This window comes from Rhinopithecus roxellana, chromosome 1 (genome assembly GCF_007565055.1).
Source record: "Rhinopithecus roxellana isolate Shanxi Qingling chromosome 1, ASM756505v1, whole genome shotgun sequence".
Lineage (NCBI taxonomy): Eukaryota > Metazoa > Chordata > Mammalia > Primates > Cercopithecidae > Rhinopithecus > Rhinopithecus roxellana.
The window spans coordinates 39,097,439-39,118,246 of record NC_044549.1 but is presented as its reverse complement, the minus strand read 5'-3'; positions in this window follow the sequence as shown (position 1 = coordinate 39,118,246).

Below are 20,808 nucleotides of genomic sequence, written 5' to 3'. Positions count from 1 at the left end.
GTCATCACTGTTGCACTTCCTTGTCATTTCTAGATCCTTGACACACTCGATATCTTCCAAGCTAATCACCACTTGATGGTTTTGGGTTACACTTTTCCTTAATATAATGGTGCACCCTTAATATCAGTGTCTGGGAAGGGGTAAATAAAAGGCAGTGTATATGTTACTTCACTGCTTCATCTTAATATTTCCTCATACCTTCTGAAAAGTTTGTATAGTCAGTATTTTCTAAAAGGAACATAGAGAATTATAATAGTGAGTTTACATTGTCTATCAAATCCTTAAAACTGGGGATTTGACATGTCTGCTTATAAAAACATCCACCGTCAAGCCACTGGGAGTTCCTTCTGATGACCTATCTCCCCAGGATCCAGACTGTGGCCTCTGATCATGTTATTCACTCCTCTCTTGCTCCTCTCTTTCTTCTCCTGCTTACCATACCCCTGAATTCTTATTACTTATCTTTGAAAAGTGGTTTAATGATGTATTTCTTGCTTTCTCGATCATGTTCTTTACACTTTATTTCTTGTAGCCAATGCAGTTGAGCAAGGTAGTTTCTTAAAGCCAGAGAACTCTGTTACTAGTTGTCCAAATAATTAAGAAAAGAACTCAATTACTAATATATTTATCAGGCATTACTGAACTCTAACTTAGTTCCAGGCATTATGCTGTGCACATAGCATATAGAAATGAAGATATCAAAGCTAACTTAAAAGTTATACTCTTAAGAAAGCGGTAGAAACAAAGACAAATAATTTATTGGTATATGATATGCTGGTGTCAGAAATAACCACTGGGCATTATATATACACTAGGAAATTGGCAGCAAGCATCATGTTTGGCTTCCTGGAGGAGATGACAACTGAGTTAAGTCTAAAAGGTTGCTAAGACTTAGCCAGAGGAAGGAGATGGATGGTTGTTGTGTGGATATGGAAAAAAAAAATTACTCCGGGCAGAGTAAATACATGAAAAGGAGAAGTAGCATGGCCAGCATGAGTAAGGTGAGCAGTTTATTGTCACTGGAATATTATTTAGTAGAAAGAACTTGTGGGTAAATAAACTATAGTGATAGGTAGAGATCAGGTCACAGAGTGCCTTCTTCATTGCATTGAGTAGCGAGAACTTTGTGCTGTAAATATTTTAAAGAAGGGGCTAAGTACATTAGTCGGAAATAGACATGAAGGGAAAGGAATTCAATTCTTTCAGTAGAAGTATTCAATATTTAAGCTTAGGGCAGTGACAGCAAGGAAGGAGAGTGATCAGGATTGGATTAGGGTATTGCTATGGTTTGAATGTGTCCCCAGAAAAGCATGTGTTGAAAACTGAATCCCCAGTGCAACAGTGTTGAGAGGCCTACTGGGAGGTATGTACGTAATAAGGGCTCCACCCTCATGAATGTATTAATGCCAATTATAAAAAGGCTTGAGGCTATAAGTTCAGTCTCTCTCTCTCTCTCTCTCTCTCTCTCTCTCTCTCTCTCTCTCTCTCTCTCTCTCTCTGCCCCCTACTCCCTTCCCCGCCCTTCCTTGTCTCTCTTTCATGGGGGTGCTCTCTTGCCCTTCTACCTCCTGCCATGGGGTGATGCAGCAAGAAGGCCTATGCCAGATATGGGCCCATGACCTTGGACATCCCAGCCTTCAGGTCTGTAATAAATAAATCTCTCTTCTTTATAAAGTACCCAGTCTCAGCTTCCCTATTATAGCAATGCAAAATGGACTAAGACATGTATTATTTAGAAGATAAAATCTCTTCAGCTTAATGACTTGGTCTGGTGAGCCACAGAAGGGGCCACCTGAAGGAGACTGCCTGTGGTTGTGACTGGAAATGGATTAATATAAGAGTAGAGGAGATAATTTTCTTTTTTATCCTTAGAAGAAATCACATTATTATTACCCATTAAGATACAAGTACATTTTTTCAGTGATGAAAAATTTGCAAGTATCCATTGTAAAATATGTTTTCAGTGGTTGTTTTTGTAATCTGCCCAGGCCAAAATTGTATACTTGATATATTGGCCAGCATTTGAAATAGAATACATCGATATTTTCAATCACAATAAATATGCTGTAAAGACAAGTTCAATGCTTATCTTAATTGGCTAACAGATAATCAGACTCATGGTGCTATTTAATCCATTAGCATTAACAAGGTAGTGATAGGTTTTATCAATAGTGACACTTGTTCGGCCCCTGGAAAATAATAATTTACAATTGCAACCAACACTTCTTCATTAACAACAGTGTGTTAACTCTAATTGTTTCAAATTCTAAAATTCTGTTATATCGCACTGTGAAATGTATTGCCACTACTTCACTATGTTAGTAGTTGAGGGCTCACTACTGAAAGTGTCAGTTGTGGACAGAAGCATCCATATCACACAGGAGACTGTTAAAGATGAAGAATCATAGGTCTCACTGAAAGCCTAGTGAATCAGAAACTTCATTTTAGCATGATTTTCAGATGATGCACCATGGTATTAAAATTTGAGAAGCATTTACCTACAATGTTGGATTGACTGAACATCAGAATTATGGAGGAGACTTCCAGTAACTGGTAATGGAAAAGAATCTAAATCAGAATAACACTCCTTCCAAAAAGAGTGACAAACTTTGGAAAGCCGTTTTGAGGCAGAGAAGAACAATGATGAATGTGGAGATATTACAGCAATTACACACTTGAAGGAAGAGAACCAGAGCTAGATTTTCCCCTTTATATAGCTTTGCTCTGAGGATACTATCCAGTCAACAAAACATACTGGTAGGGAAAGTTCAAGCAGACAGCGTGTTGACCTAAGGAGTCAGAAGTTGAAGTACAGGGGTGTTCCTATGGCTGGAAAATACCACAAAACAGGCAGTTGCAGAATGTGACTTTATATAAAACCATCTTGAAATCCTAGGCTGATTTATAAAATGTACCCACAAGGATTGAATCTCTAAGTAGCCAAAGGGAAAGTAAGTGAAAGACTGGAGGAACTTAGAACAGATTTGAGCTGTAGGCACAAAAAGGGAGATAGAATGTTAATATTTTATATTGTCTTCTTCTTTTATTTTGTTACTTTCTGGTCTTTATCACAGCATTCCTTACTTTGTTGTTACTTTGCCCTACTTTTCTAGTTTTCTAGGTATAAATTTAGGTCATTGGTTTTCCACCTTTTTTTATAATCATAAAATCAACATATGGTCATGAAAAACTAATGAACTTTCCTCTAATAACTCTCTTAGTATCCTCCAAATTTTGATATGTTCTAATTGAATTATCATTCAGTTTGAAATATTTTAAAATTTGCTCTATGATATACTAGTTTGTCCATAGATTATTTAGATGTGTGCCATTCAACTCCTGATGGGGATTTCCTAGACAGAATCTTACTGTTATTAATGCCTCATTTAATTCTATTATTAAGTAGAACAGAGTCTGTATGCTAATGATTTATTTAAATTTATGGGGCGGGCGCGGTGGCTCACGCCCGCAATCCCAGCACTTTGGGAGGCCAAGGAGGGTGGATCACGAGGTCAGGAGATTGAGGCCATCCTGGCCAACACGGTGAAACAAACCCCCTCTCTACTAAAAAATACAAAAAATTAGCTGGGCGTGGTTGTGGACACCTGCAGTCCCAGCTACTCGGGAGGCTGAGGCAGGAGAATGGCGTGAATCCAGGAGGCGGAGCTTGCAGTGAGCCGAGATCGCGCCACTGCACTCCAGCCTGGGCGACAGAGCAAGACTCCGTCTCAAAACAAAACAAAACAAAAAATTATGGACACCTGTATCATGACTCAGAATATGACTAATCTTGATAAATATAGCATGTCCACTTGAAAAAAAATTATATTCTGAAGTTGTTTATTACAGTGTTATGTAAATACCAATTTAGACAAAATGGTTGCTAGTGCTGTTCACTTCTTCTGGGTTTTTATGATTTTTGTCTATCATCCTATCAATTGATGAGATAAGAGGTTTAAAATCTCCAGTTATGATTGCAGAATTATCTAGTCTTTAATTCTGTTAACTTATGATTCATGTAATTTGAGGCTGTTATTAGGCATATATACATTTCTGATCATTGTCTTCCTGATTAAATAACTCTTATAGTTATAAAATGTTATTTCCTATCTTGGTAGTACTCTGTCTTAAAGTCTGTTTTATCTAAAATTGTCTTACGTGGATAGGATATAGGTTTTGTTTCTTATCAATGATGATAACCTCTGCCTTCTGATTAGATTGTTTTACCTAATACTATTTAATGAAATTAATGATGTACTTGGAATTAGCTCCACCATTTGATTTGCTTGTGTTCATCTCCTGTGTCCTCCCCACCAATTCAGCCTTTCCTATATTATTTTGTATTAATAATTAGTATTCTCGTTCAATTTATCTACTGGCTTTTTACTTAGACATCTGAATATCTTTTTTGCAGTTGCTCTGTAGATTAAGTACACATTTTTAACTTTCTTATAGTCTATTTTGTGTAGTGTTGTACCAGTTCACATAAAATGTAGAAACCCGGTACTCTATAGGACTATTTATCCCACCCTGCCAGTCCGTTGCACCTGTCATATATATCATATTTACATAAGTTATAAACTCTACAGCAAAGTTGAAATTTTTACTTTAAATAGTCATACAAATTTTAAATAAATTGAGAAGAAAAATCTTTTATGTTTATAAATATTTACTATTGCTAGTCTTCTTCATTTCTTCCTGAATATCTGAGTTTCTATTTGGAATCATTTTTCTTCAACTTGAAAAACTTTACTAAACATTCTCTGCAGTTCATGTTTGACAAATTCTTTTATTTATCTGTTATTTGAAATTGTGATAGGTTGATGATTTATTTTCTTTCAACACTTTGAGAGTGTAATCCCATTGTTTCTAATGTGTGTTCTTGGGTTTGAGCACTACTGAGCCAGTGGAAAATGGGGTGATACTAATCCATGAAATGAAATAAATTAAATTAAAACCCAATAAGCAATAGAGAATACTTAAAAAGTTACAATTATTGAGATCCAATCAGGACTGACCTGAAAATCACAAATTATTTAGAATTACCTATATCTGTCTGAGGTATTTTCAGACACCAACGAATTCCCTGCTTCTCTGCAGATACCAACTGGGTGTCCAACAATTGAATTGAATTCTGACACTAACCACTGAGAGTCAGTGTCAGACTCCACAAGATTAAGGGTTCAGCCGCACAAGATTGCCCTCAGGTCAGATGCCAGTCGTATATATCAGGTCACCCATGCTTCTGATCAAACAGCTATAAAACATGCATTCTGGCTGGGCATGGTGGCTCATGCCTATAATACCAGCACCTTGGGAGGCCAAGGCAGGCAGATCACCCGAGGTCGGGAGTTCAAGACCAGGCTGACCAACATGGTGAAACCTTGTCTCTACTAAAAATACAAAAATTAACTGGGCATGGTGGTGCATAACTGTAGTTCCAACTACTTGGGAGGCTGAGGTAGGAGAATTGAACTGCTTGAACCCGGGAGGCGGAGGTTGCAGTGAGCCGAGATCGCAGCCACTGCACTCCAACCTGGGCAACAGAGTGAGACTCCATCTCAAAAACAACAACAATAGCAACAACAACAGGCATTCTAACTACTCCCTCCTCATGTCCAATAATTTGATAGGATGGCTCATAGAAATCAGGAAACCGCTTACCATTTACTGGTTTGATATAAAGGATACGAATGAATAGCCAGATGAAGTGGTGCATAGGGTAAGGTTAAGAAGGGTCCCACGTGCAGTAGTTTCTATCCCTGTGGAGTTGGAGCATGCTACTCTCCTGGTACAAGGCTATGTTCGACGATTCAGAATCTCACTGAAACTCTTTGTTCGAAACTTTATAGAGCTCAGTCTCTAGCTTCAGTCTCCTTCCCCAGAGGTCATTGGGTGGGGCTGATAATTTCAACCCTCTAATCACTTGGACTTTCTGTTGGCCAGCCTCAATCTGAGGCTGTTTAGGGGCCTCATCCTAATTACCTCATTAGCACAAACTCAGTAAGATGAAAGGGTCTTGTTATGAACAACAAAAGACATTCCTATTACTCAGGAAATTTCAAGGATTTTAGGAGCTCTGTGCCAGCAACTGGGGACACAGATCAAATATATTTTATATTATACCACAATCTGGAACAGAAGGGTACACATTATTACTTATTAATATATATCATATATATATACATAAAACTTTCCTAAGAAATTCAAAGAAAGTAAATAGGTTATTTTGGGGAAAGAAGTAAAATGATACCAAGGTCAAAACCTAGACCTACACAAAGGAATTAAAAATATCACCAGTCAAAATTATATATTAAAACAAGACTTATTTTCTTACTTTGAAAAATCTCTATTAAATATAATTTAATATCTAAAGGAAATAAATAATGTATCATGCTATTTATAGCAAATGTAGAAGTAAAATAAGAAAGTAATCAGTACGAAAGTCTAGAGATATGCAGTGGAAGTATACTGTTGTAAGGTTCTTATGTGTAAAGAAGTATAACATTACTTGAAGTTAGACTTTAATAAAATTAACCCTAGACAACCATGAATAGAAAAAAAAAAATCACAGAGGGATAACTCAAATTCCAACAAAGGAGACAAAATACAATCATAGAATATGCAATTAATTTTTAAAAAGGTAAAAAGGTGCCAAAAGGAAACAAAAAATGGATGAGATAGATGTAAACAATCTGGTAGATTTAAGTCCAAACATATCAATAATCACATTAAATGTGAATAGTCTAAACATTCTAATTTTTAAAGGTATTTTAAGATTAAATAAAAAGCAAAACCCACATATAGAGTATATAGAAGAATCTCACATTAACATATAGATATATAGATTGAAAGTAAAAAGAAGGTAGATATTCCATGCTAAAACTAATAGAAGAAGACTGGAATGACTACATTAGTATCAGAAAAACTGTATTTCACAGCAAGAAATATTGTTAGAAATAAAGAGAATTATTTCGGGGTAATTAAAGGGGTCAATTTACCAAGTTGACATAATAATCCTAAATGATCGTGCACCTAAAATCTGAGTTTAAAAACAGATTAGGCAAAAACTGATAGAACTTAAAGACATATGAGAGAAGATTCTGAGAAGACGGCAGAGCAATAAGCACCAGGAATCTATCTCCTCACCTGGACAACAATCGCACTGTCAGAATCCGCCTGATTTAACTATGTTGGAACTCTGGAGTCTCCCAAAGGTTTGAAACTTCCAAGGGAAGGCTTGGACAGGATATTGCTGTTAATTTCTGTCAATTTCAGTCTTTGGCACAAAAGCAGCTACCAATCCACACATCCTCAGCCCTGTGGTAGACAGTTGTACACATGTTCCTGGAGAGTTTGCAAGAGTCGGGGTGAGGGTCTTAGACTGTTCATGCTGCTGTTATAAAAAATCCTTTAAATCTGGCAGCTTATATACAACAGAAATTCATTTCTCACAGTTTTAGTGTCTGAGAAATCCAAGATCAAAGCAGATTGGGTGTCTGGTAAAAGCCTGCTTGCTGGGTCATAGATGGTACCTTCTTGTTACATTCCCATAGGATGGAAGGAGCCAAGCAGTTGGAATCTCTTACAAGGCCACTAACTCCACTCACAAGAGCTCCACTTTCATGACCTAATCACCTCCCCAAAGCCTCACTTCCTAATAATATAACCCTGTGGGTTATAATTTCACCATATGAGTTTTGGAGGAACACAAATATTCAGATCTTAGCATTATGACCTTGGACCCCCAAATTAATGTTCTTCCTGCACGGAAAATATATTTATTCCATCGCAGTAGCCCAAAAAACTAGTTCCAATATCAACTAAAGCCTAAAGTCTCATCTAAACATCATCAAAATCAGCTATTGGTGAAACTCAACATGTAATTCGTTCTGAGTAAAATTCTCCTCCGGCTGTGAGCCTCTGAAATCATGCAGGTTGTGTGCTTCCAAAATACAATGATGGGACAGGCATAGGACATACATTCCTATTAGGTTGGTGCAAAAGTATTTGCCACTTTTTGCCATTTTTTAAATGCATCAACGTAAGGAAAGCAAGAAACTGGACAAAACATGAACAGCAAGTCTCAAGCAAGTCTAGAACCTCAAGGCTTAGGATTATTGTCTTTGGTTTGATATTCTCTCCTCTAGCCCTCCTTGGGTAGGAGCCCTGCCTTTCAGACATACTTGGGTGGCAGCCCTTCCCCCATGACATTGGAGAGCCCCATCCCATGGTGGCTCTGTGCCTGGGTCCTGCCCCCATGGCAGTTCACTGCATAGGCCCCACCTCCATGACTGCTCTGTGTTTGGATTACATATCTGGAGCTCTCCTGTGCTGGAATCATGTGCACGTGGCTCTGCAGATCTTGTTTTGTTGGAGCAGCCCCTCCTCTACAACTCTCGTGGGCATTGCCTGAGTAGCGGCTCTGTGGTGGTATCATCCTCACAGCAGTTCTCTGCCTGGATCCTGTGGCTCACCAGGACGTCACTTGAAATCGAAGTGGAGGCAGCCACAACCCCACAGCTTGGCTCAGCACAGTGCATGCTACACTGAAGCCCACTGGAGCTGCTCCTAGGGCAGTCAAGAAACATGGTGACAGGGTCTATAAAATAGAGCCCAAAATATGAGATGATGCTGGACAGCAAGGCCTCTCCTTTGATGTTGTTCTGCCCCACAAGCTCTGTCACTCTGAGCCAGTGGTGAGACAGCATCCTGAGAATTATCAATATACGGTTATTCTTTCATTGCTTAGATGAAGACAATGTTTAGACGGCTGGCTAATCTCACCATGATCTTGATAAATGATACCTGGCTTCCTTTGGGATAGCCAATCAGTACTAATCTCCTTATCAAATGATCAGTTGGACACACATTTGTTCTCTTTCTCAAAAAATTTTATCATTTTATAGATAGGATGAAAATTTTCTAAATTTTTTACTTCTTTTGATGAAAACCTTGTATCTTTCAATCACTTCTCTCTTCTGGCATTTTACTGTAAGCAGGAAAGAGGAAGCAGGCCAATGCTTCAATATATTGTTCAAAAAATTTTCAGCAAATATTTGTTATATACAAGTTGTACCTTCCACAAAACATTAGAAAAAAATACAATTCAGCCAATTTCTGTTTACTTCATAACAATAATGGCATTTCCTCCATTGTCCAATAGCATGTTCTTTATTTCCACCTGAGATCTCATCAGAATGGCTGTTAGCATTCACATTTACACCAACATTCTATTCGTGCCCATTTAGATATTATCTATGAAGACTGAAGCTTTCTCTATAACTTTCAGCCTATCCTTCTGAGCCATCTCCAGAATCACCCTCAGTGGTCTATTCACAGCAATGTAGGCTTATGTTTTTTTTAGCATGCACCTAAAAACTCTTCTAGTTTTTACCTATTTCTAAGTTTCAAAAGCTGCTTCCACATGTTTACAAATTTGTTACAACATTTCCACTTCTTGGTACTAGTTTTCTGTCTTAATTTATTCAGATTGCTGTAACAAAATATGATAAACTATCTGGTTTCTTCTTTCTGCTTAATATAAAATACAGTGAGAGAGATAAGAAAGTACTGTTGAACATGAAGGAGATGAAGTTGATGATTTTGAGAATTCTGTCTCTATAGGTAACATACGCTAAAATCAAGCAATGATTTCTGAGAACAGATAAAAACTTGTGCACTAACACCTGAGCCAAGGGTGTGACTCTGAAATCTTTTGTTAATGTCTCAGGAAGACTAGAGGAAGTGTACCAAGGTGCTATTCATTCAAATAATATGCTATTTGGAGAGAACAAAGGGGTGCTTCACACATCTTCTCAACAGGTCTTTTAGGAAACTTAAAGGTGTTTTCCCTCAGCCTTTTCATCAGAAACTCAATGTATTAGCCTGTTCTCATACTGCTATAAAGAACTACCTCAGACTGGGTAATTTATAGGAAAGAGGTTTAATTGGCTTACAGTTCAGCAGGCTGTACAGCAAGCATAATTTTGTCATCTGCTCAGCTTTGGGGGCGGCCTCAAGAAAAGTACAGTCATGGCACTAGGCAAAGGGGAAGCAGGCACACCTTACATGGCTGGAGCAGGAGGGAGAGAGAGGGGGGATGTGCTACACACTTTTAAACCACCAGATCTCAGGATAACTCACACACATTCATGAGAACTGCACCAAAGGGGAATTCTGCACCCTTGATTTAGTCACTTCCCACCCGTTCCCACCTTCAACCTTGGGAATCACAATGACATGAGACTTGGGCAGAGACACAGACCCAAATGTATCGCTCAAATAAGTAAATAAAAAAGTGCTTGTTTTAAAGAAATGTATGTGTATGACTTTTGTCTAGAAGTGGGTTTTAGTGTGTCAAAGATGATCTAGAAAGATTTTGAAAAGATTATTTATGCAGAAACATCACCAGTTGGACTGAAAGGCCTTAGAGACATTGAAAAATGAGCTGCAATAAAAAGAGAACTGACTCCCTCCCCAATTCTACTGGCATGTACAGGGCTCAAATACAAACAGATCTACCTTTTAATGATACAGGAAAGATAACTCAGGAGGTAGAACCAACAACTCAAAGGATAGAGCTGAGAGCCTTAGTAAATCATTCCCAGCATTTGAAACCTAACTACAGAACTTTCAACTTTTGCCTGGCTAGATATCAGAATTGCTGCGGGCTTCCTTATGCTAGTGCATTCTTTTCACCTCCTGTATTTCCCCTTTTTGAACATCAGGGCTATAGCAGTTACTCTATGCCTGCCCCACCATTGTCTACTGGGTTTGTATAAACCAGGTAATTTTTTATTTCAGTTTCACAGGTCTACAGATTGACAGCAACTGTACTCCAGGAGCTAAACTTTAGAAAGTACACCAAAGGAGTGACATTCACACCTGGTCCTGATTTAAGTGACAAGATTCTGACTTAAAGCAAATTCTACAGTAGAATAAAACATCTGTGGATCTTGAGAGGGGAGGAATGTATTTTTTAAGAGGGAGGAAATTAAGATTTTGGCTAGAGGATGAATTGTTTTATACTTCTTCCTCCCTGTAAAAGGAAGACTTTTCTTCCCTTACTGTTGATTGTGGGGTGGATTTAGCAAATAGGGTATGGAAGAAATTATGCTAAGTCATGTCTGAGATTAGATTGCAAGAAGATTGCAGCTTCTATCTGGCATGGAACTTTCTCACTTTCAGATCACTTGTTCTGGGGAAAGTCAGCAGCTTTCTGAAGTCTCTAGCCAACAGGCATCAAAAAGTTAAAGCCTGCCAACAACTATGTGAGAGATCTTATTTAGAAATATGTCCTCTCTGAGTAGCCTTAAACTAAGTTCTCAATACAGGCCCAGCTATTTTAGGAAATAATACTGCATTCCTGACCCACAGACACCATCAGATGAGAAATGTTTATTGTTTTCAAGTTGCTTTGTTTTCTGGTAATTTATTATACAGCATTAGAAATCTAATAAATGCTTATACAGTGTTATAAAAGTCTCATAGCCATAGCCTATGGACCCATCTTTAGAAAACAGAATGTGAATGTAAGGTAAATGCAAAGTAAGCAGAAGAAAATAAATCACAAAGAGCATAAGTTAATTATAACCAGAAAGATAATTTAAAAAGATCAATGAAACTAAAAGTTTGTTTTTGAAAACGCAAATAAAATTGAAGAGAAAAAAATGTAGTAACAGTGATTAGGAAATAAACAAGAGAGAAGACATTCCAATAACGAAAATGAGGGAAGTTACATTCTTCTAGGTATTTTACATATTAAAAGGATAATTGTGAAGTATTACATATGCCAGTTTTTTTCCAGTAAGGTTAACAACTTAGATTAATTGGACAAAATTTTTAAAAGACACAAATACCAAAGATCACAACAGAGTGAAAAGGAAACCTGAATGCACCTATATTTATTAAAGAGATTTAATTTGTAATTTAAAACATTGCAAAACAGAAACGTCCGCACACATGGACACTGGTGAATTATACTAATCATTTAAGAAGGAAGTAAACTCTTCCAGAAAAGAGAAGAAAGAAAACATCTCACTTAACTTATTTTATGAAGCCAACTTTGTTCTGATATCAAAGTCAATCAACCATAGGACAGGTAAACAAAACTAGAGACCAACATTTCTTATGTATATAGTCACAAAAATTCTTAATAAGACTTTAGCATAAAAGGAACAAAACAAATAATATATAAAATGGATAATACATTATGAGCAAATTGAATTAAAATATTCTTTTATAATTCTATTATAAATATTCTTTATAATTATATTTAAATTAAATTATAATATTGAATAGAAGCAATGAGAGTAGGTTTTCTTATCTTGTTTCAGATCTTATGGAAAAAGCATTTTATTTTTCTATAAGTATAATGTTATTTGTGAATGTTTTCATTGATGCTGATTATGTGTTGAGAAATTTCCCTTTATTTCCTAGTTTTTTGAGTGTTCTTTTGCATCATTAGAGTATGTTGGATTTTTATAAATGCCTTTGATGCATCTATTGATAATATTATAGATTTTTGTCCTATATTCTGTTGATAAGATGTCTTACATTTATTATCTTTTACATGTTAAGCAAATATTGCATTCCTGGAATAAACCCCACTTAATCATGATGTATAGTTGCATAAAACATGCAATTATTCGTTGCTGGACTAAATTGGCTAGTATTTTTATGTCTATGTTTCCAATATATTGGTCTGTGATTTTCCTTCTTTGTAATTTCTTTTGATATCAGAGTACATAGAATATGTAGTAAAATGTTCACTCTCCCTCTCTTTTTGGAAGAATTTGTTAAGGATGATATTAATTCCTCTTTAAAAGTTTGGGAGAATTTACCATTGAAACTATATGATCTGTGGCTTTCTTTTCTGGGAAAATTTAAATTTATTAATTCAGACTCCTTATCACTTTTAGGTATATTTGAGTTTCTTATTTTTTACTTGAGTCAGCTTGGGTAGTTTGTGGTTTTTGGGAAATTTGTCCCTTTCATCAAAACTAATTAATTTCTCATATATTTCTGTTTATAATGGACATTTACAAATATTTTTATTTATCTTAGGATGGGTAGTTTCTTAAGGTAAGATATTGATTTGAGAGGCTTCTTCCTTTTAATATAGCAGTTTCCCTCTGAGAACTGCTTTACTGCACCCATAAGTTTGGGTAAGTTTGTTTCTATTTTATACATCTCAAAGCATTTTCTAATTTACCATATGATTTATCATTAGAAATTTTAGTTACTTAGAAGTGTATTTTTACTTCCAAATATTTGGGCATTCCCCAAAATTCCTTCTATTTTTTATTTTCAATTTAATTACATCATGCTTATTAAATATAATTTGTATGATTTCAATCCTTTTAATGTTACCAATGCTTGTTTTATGACATAAAATAAGTTCTATCCTGGAGAATGTATTTATCTAATTGAGAAGAATGTGTATTCTGCTCTTGTTGGGTGGGGTGTTCTATTGATGTCTGTTAGGTCTAGTTGGTTTATGGTACTGTTGAAGTCTTGTATATGCTATTCATTAATTAATAACACTATTCATTATTAAAAATGAGGTATTAAAAACGCCAATTATTATTCCCTAATTGTGTATTTCCCCTTTAAATTATGTCGGTTTTATTTTATGTTTTTAAGTCTCTGTTGTTTTGTGCATGTGTTTATTATATTTTACTAGTGGTTAATCATTTTATTATAACATTTCTCTATTTGTCTTCAGTAACAATTTTTGTCTTAAAGTTTACTTTATCCGTTATCAGTATGGCTATTAAAAGTTTTGCTTGGTAATTATTTGCATGGTACACATTTTCCCATCCTTTTTCTTTAAAATTATTGTGTCTAAATCTGAAGTGTATGTCTTGTAGACAGCATAAGACTAGGTTATTTTTTCACATTGTTGATTAGCACATAATTGAACATATTTATGGAATACAGTGTGATATTTCAGTACATATATACTGAATATGTGTATTTCAGTACATATATTCAGCCAGGATAATTAGGATATCTATCACCTCAAACATTTATAAATTCTATATGTTGGGAATATCAAAATCTCCTGGTCTAGCTATTTGAAAATATGTAGTAAATTACTAAAACTATAGTTACACTACAGTGTTGTAGAACACTAGAACTTATTTCTCCTAACTAGCTGCAGTTTTCTTTTCATTAACCAACTTCTCCCAATTTCCCCACTCTCTACTTTTCCCAGCCTCTAGTAACTACTATTCTGCTCTTTACTTCTAAGAGATAAAAATTTTTACGTTTTATATATGAATGAGAATATACAGTATTTATATTTCTGTACCTGTCTCATTTCATTTAACACAATACCCTCTAGGCTCATCTATCTTGCTGCAAATAACAGCAAGATTTCATTCTTTTTTATAGTTGAAGAGTATTCAATTTTTGTAGCGGTAAATAGATAGATATAGTTTAGATATTTTTCCCTCCAAATCTCATGTTGAAATGTATAATGGTTAATATTGAATATCAACTTGATTGGGTTAAAGGATGCAAAGTATTGTCCCTGAGTGTGTCTGTCAGGGTGTTGCCAAAAAAAGATTAACATTTGAGTCAGTGGACTAAGAGAGGCAGACCCACCCTCAATCTGGGTGGGCACCATCTGATGCCAATGTGACTAGGATAAAAGCAGGCAGAGGAATGGGGAAGGACTAGACCGGCTTAGTCTTCTGACTGACATCCTTTTCCCAGGCTGATGTTTCCTGCCCTCAAACATCAGACTCCAAGTTCTTCAGCTTTAGAACTCTTGGGCCTTCAGCCACAGACTGCAGGCTGCACTGTCAGCTTCCCTACTTTTGAGGTTTTGGGACTCAGACTGGCTTCCTTGCTCCTCAGCTTGCAGATGGCCTATTGTGGGACCTCACCTGCAATTTCATGAGTCAATACTCCTTAATAAACTCTCCTTTATATATATATATTTATTTATATATATTATATATATATATATAATATTTATATATATCCTATTAGTTCTGTCCCTCGAGAGAACCCTGACTGGTACAAAATGTGATCCCCAATATTGGACGTGAGGCAATAGTGGGAGATGTTTGAGTCATGGGGGCAGATTACTTATGAATGGCTTGATGCCCTCCTTGCAATAATTAGTAAGTTCTTTCTTTATTTGTTCACAAGATATCTAGTTGTTAAACAGAGTCTGGTACCTCCCTCTTTTCATTGTCTTGCTCACTCTCTCACGATGTGACATGCTGGCTCCCTTTCCTTTCTGCCATGACTAAAAGCTTCCTAAGTCCTTACCAGAAGCAGGTACTGGTGCCATGCATCTTTTACAGTCTACAGATCATAAGCCAGAATAAACTTGTTGTAAATTACTGAGTCTCAGGAATTTATTTATAGCAATGCAAAATGGACTCTCTCTCTCTCACTCTTTCTCTCTCTCTCTCTCACACACACACACACAAAATCACATTTTCCTTATTCATTTATCTGCTGATAAACTCATAGACTGATTTCATATCTTGGCTATTATAAATAGTGTAGTGCCACAATAAATATGGGAGTCAAGATATCTCTTCCATATATTGATTTCCTTTTATTTTTTTCACTATATATCTAACAGTGGGATTGCTGTATCATATGGTAGTTCTACTTCAGTATATTCAGGAGGGCCCTCCATGCTGTTTTCCACAATAGTTACACTAATTTACACTCTCGACACGAATAAGGATTCCCTTTTCTCTGCCTCCTCACCAACACTTGTTATGGCCTATCTTTTTGATAATACCCATTCTAACTGAAGTGAGATGATAATTCATTGTGGTTTTGATTTGCGTTTTGCTGATTCGTGTTGTTGAGCATTTTTTCATGTTTGTTGGCTGTTTGTATGGCTTCCTTGAGAAATGTCTGTTCAGATTATCTGCCCATATTTGAATTGAATTATTTGGTGTTTTTGCTGTTGAGCTGTTTGAGTTTCTGTTATAGCCTGGATACTAGTCCCTTCTTGGATAATAGGTTTGCAAATATTTTCTTCCATTCTACATGTTGTGTCTTCACTTTGTTGATTGTTTCTTTTTCTGTGCAGAAGCTTTTTAGTTTGATAAAATTCCATTAGCTGCTTTTTGTTTATGTTTCTTGTTATTTTGAGGTCTCATCCACAAAATCTTTGCATGAATGTCCTCCAGGATTTCTCCTACGTTTTCTTCTAGTCGTTTCAAAGTTTCATGTCTTATATTTAAGTTTGTAATCGACTTTGATTTGATTTTTTCTATATGGCGAGATTTTTTTTTTCTGCTTGTTGCTTTTTGCTATCCAGTTTTTCCTATATCATCTATTGAAGAGACTGTTCTTTCCTCAATATATGTTCTTGGCACCTTAGTTGAAAATCAGTTGTCTGTAAAAATGTTGATTTATTTCTGGGTTCTCTTTCCTATTGCATTGGTCTATGTGTCTGTTTTTTATGTCAATACACAAAAGAGCAATGTAGCTGCATTGACTCCAGGCAGTTACTATATTGGGCTCAGGAGCTATGAGTACTGTGAAGTTCTCCTATAGCTAGGATCACATGTATTCATGATGTCAATGGGGACTGCCAGGAATCTGCTTACCTTTTTCCCACAACAGGGTGTCCTTCTTGGCTCCAAGTATATCCTAGTCATGTGTTTTGCCTCCTTTTCTATGCTGCCATCCCATGTTTCCATGCTTCAGGTGATTTTTATCACTTTATTTGTTAAATTCCTATGTTCTCCTTTAGGTACTCTTTGATGTGCAGTTAATTATTTGTTGTTTTGGTCTTTGTTTGTGTAGGAGACTAGCATTGGACTTCTTAAATTAAAAGTGAATGGAGTAAAACCCCCAGTCAAAAGGTGTAGAATAGCAAAAGGGATTTTAAAGAATGATCCAGCCAGAGTCATCAAGAAGCTGACTAGACTTCATTAAGAAAAAAACAAAGATATACGACATACAGAAAACAAGCAAAAACTGGAAGACATAAAATCTACCTTATATCTTTGTTTTTTTATTATGCCTTCTTTTGTATTAATAGATATTTTCTAGTGTACAATTTAATCTCATTATTGTTTCCATTTTGTTGCTGTTAGCTATTTTTATAGGGGTTTCCCAGGACGTTACAATTATCTTAACTTAAAGCATCTAATGTATGTTAACAAAAACTTAATTTCAATAGTTTAAAAAATATTTACTTTAATATGGTTACATTCCCTAAATCTTCCTTTGTGTCATTATTGTCTTTCAAATTTAATATGTATACATTATGTCTATCAGCAGTTTATAATTAATTTCTTTATGCAATATTGTCTTAAAGTAGCTAAGAAAAATTATACAGATGTATTTAGACATGTTTTATATTTACCTATGTAGTTATCCTTACTAGTACTCTGTAGTTTTTCATATAGATTTGAGTTACTATTTAGTGTCCTTTTCTTTTAGCATGGAAAACCTCCTATAATTATTTTTTGTAGGACATATGTTTAGCAAAGCATTCTCTGAGTTTTTATCTGGAAATATCTTATTTTCTTTTTGATTTTCAAAGGAGAGTTTACCAGATGGGGAATTAATGATTGATATATTTATTTTCCCTCAGCACTTTGAATATATCATTCCATTGTGTTCTGGTCTTCATTGTTTGTACTGAGAAGTCAGCTGTTAATTTTTATTTGATATTTTTAAACAATATTGTTTAAAATGTCAATTTTGACAGTTTAAAAATTTTATTATTTTACTTATTATACTTTGTATTCCTCAGGGCACCAATAAGAAAATAATAATTTGACATTTTACAGTTTAGCTTTTTATAGCTTTTTAGTTTAGTTACAGTTTTTTTCCTTATAAATTCACATTTATTTATGTACAGAGAAAGATAGAAAGATGGATTTATTTTAGACTGGGGTCTGACAGTTCTAAAGAGGTAACTGTGTCCTTTCTGTATGTGTGCATAGTGGGAGAGATGCAAGTGGTGAAGTCCCCACCGATATTTATATCTCTGTCCAATTGTCCTCTACTTCTTCTGTGAGTCAACTTGCCTTAAAACCTGTGAAAGTAGGTTACTAATCAGCTTCCAAGGGGTTATGGATGACTGACGAGGAGGAACGAACAATCCAAGTTATGTCTATATGTGAATTATTTCATTTTTCCTACTTTGAGGGTATAGAATATCTTGGATGTGTAGATTAATCTTTTCATCAAGGTTGTGAAGTTTGTCTTTGTTTCTATTTTTTAATCAAGTTTATCTCTTCACCATCACATTTGGGAAGTTTTTAGACATTTTTAAGAAATATTATTTCTGCTTTTTGTCTCTTATCTCTTCTGGGAATTTCATTATGCATTTATGGGTACAACTTGATAGTATCTCATGGATCTTAGAGACTCTATTTTTCTTAGTTATTTTTTGCTATTTCAAACTCTAGATTATGCCAATTGGTCTCTCTTCAAGTTTGCTGATTATTGCTTCTGCTAGATTACGTCTACTATTGAACTTCCCAAGTGAAATTTTCGTTATTGTTATTTTCAGTTCCAACATTTCTACTTGACTTTATTTTTCTAATTACTGTCTCTTTATTAATACTCTATCTTATACATGTGATAATCACTGTTCTACCTTTAATTTTTTAGATATGATTTTCTTTATTTTTTTTAACTACACTTATGCTTGCTGATTTAAGTCTGTGTCTAGTAAGTCCAATATCTGAGTCCCCTTAAGGAGTTTCTGTTGACTGCATTTCTTTCTGTGTATGAACCATATATTCAAATATTTTTGGTAACTTTTGTTAAAAACTGGATATTTGGGATAACATAATATGGTAACTGCAATACTTTATTCTTACTCTTATTCATGTTTCTTTGTTGTTGCTATTTCTGTTTGTTTGGTTAGTGACTTTTCTGCACTAATTTGATAAAGTCTGTTTCTTCCTGTAATGTTATGCCATGGAAGTTTCCATGTGATTAACCTAGATACCAGCTAGTAATTGATCAGAGTTTTGTTTAAAAACCTTGAACTACCATTCTTTACCATGTGACTCTGTATGAAAGTTTAGTCATGCCTTCAGTGCACAGGCTGTTTACAACTCTGACTTATCATTTACTTCCTGCTTGTATAATATTTCAAATTCAGCCAGTCCTAAGAGATTGGGCCTGTCAGGTTGTATCATGGTCATATGTACATCCTTGTACATGCATGTAGATTTCTACAACTACAGGAATATATCAGAGCTTTTCCCAAGCTTTCTATGGGAATTTTGATACTCAAACCTTTTTAAAAATTGTCAGGCTCTTGCTTGCCTCAAGTTGTATTAAAGTCTTAAGCAGCTGCTATAGTAAACCATTTTTTTTTTTTTTAACAAATGCTCTGGGGATAGACATTTTCAATGCGGTGAGCTCAAGGTCAAGCTAAATAATGCTAATGTTCCAGAAATCAGGTTATTCTAGATAGCTGTGATACAGGTCTAACTGTGACAATACTCTGAAGAAGGGCTTTTTTTTGAAGAAATGAAAGCCTAGTCTGTTCTTTGTAGTGGCGCAAGCTCCTGGTTTTCAATGCTATTGTTGTTGTGAGGTATTGTTTTCAAGGGTACAATGAAGCCTTGAGGTTGAACTAATAACCAATGTCTGTGAAGAGAGGGATGGTGATAAGCCAAACATAAAAGCTAAAAATTGCTTTTCTTATCAAGGTATAACAGTTTTTCCTTTGTTTTATTTTCATCAAAAACCCTGTAATTGTAATAAGACCATGGTTAATTTCCAGAGTTATTAGAAAGCTGAGTTTGACAATTTTTGCCAGAATTTTCATTGGTTTTATGGAGAATGAGATTCACAGAAGTTCTCAATGATGCATTTGGAAAGTCACATCTCTGCATCCAAATTTTTAGAATAGTAATTGAAAAATTGATCCTATGTTTTATTTAAAAATGCAAATACATAAAATGGATAAATAAATCTTTGAGGAAGAAGAACAAAACTGAATAAATAATACTGCCTGAATATAAAACTTATAATAAAGTGGTAGTAACACAGACTGTGCTATTGGCACCAAAATAAACAAATACATTGATGAAACAGAATAGAGAGTCAAAAAGTAAGCCCAACCATATATGGACAACTGATTTTTGGAAAAGGTGCAAGGACAATTCAGTGGAGAAAGGACAGTTATTTCAATACTAGTTAACCAAACCCAACAAAAACAAAATTTTTAAAAATCTCTTGCAATTTATACCTTAGCTCACATTAAAAACACTAATAGATAAAAATTATGGACCTAAATGTGAAACCTAAATTATAAAACTTTAGAAAAATATGTATTTAAAAACTGTTGTGATCTACATTTAGGGAATTAAAAGAAAATCTATAAAGACCATATTGACAGATTAAAATTTATAAAAATTAGAAATTTTTGTTCCTGAAACATACTATTACAATAATTAAAAGTGAAGCCACAGCCTGGGAGAAAATATTTGCAGTCATATGCATATAAAAATATGTGTATTTGAAATATATAAAGAACTCTCAATCTAAAAAAAATGATGAAAACAACTCATTAAAATAGTTGATTTGGGCAGATATTTCACTGTTAGATAAATACAAATTAAAAGTACAATGTGATCCTGCTACATATCTATTGGAATTGCTGAAATAAAAATACAGATAATTCCATTTATTGGCAACTATACGGAGAAACTGGAATTTTCGTACACTACTGGTCAGAATGTAAAATAGAGCAACCACTTTACAAAAGAGTTTGGCAGTTTTCAAAGGATATTAAACATATGCCTATCATAAGATCTGGTTATTCCACTCCAAGGTATTTAC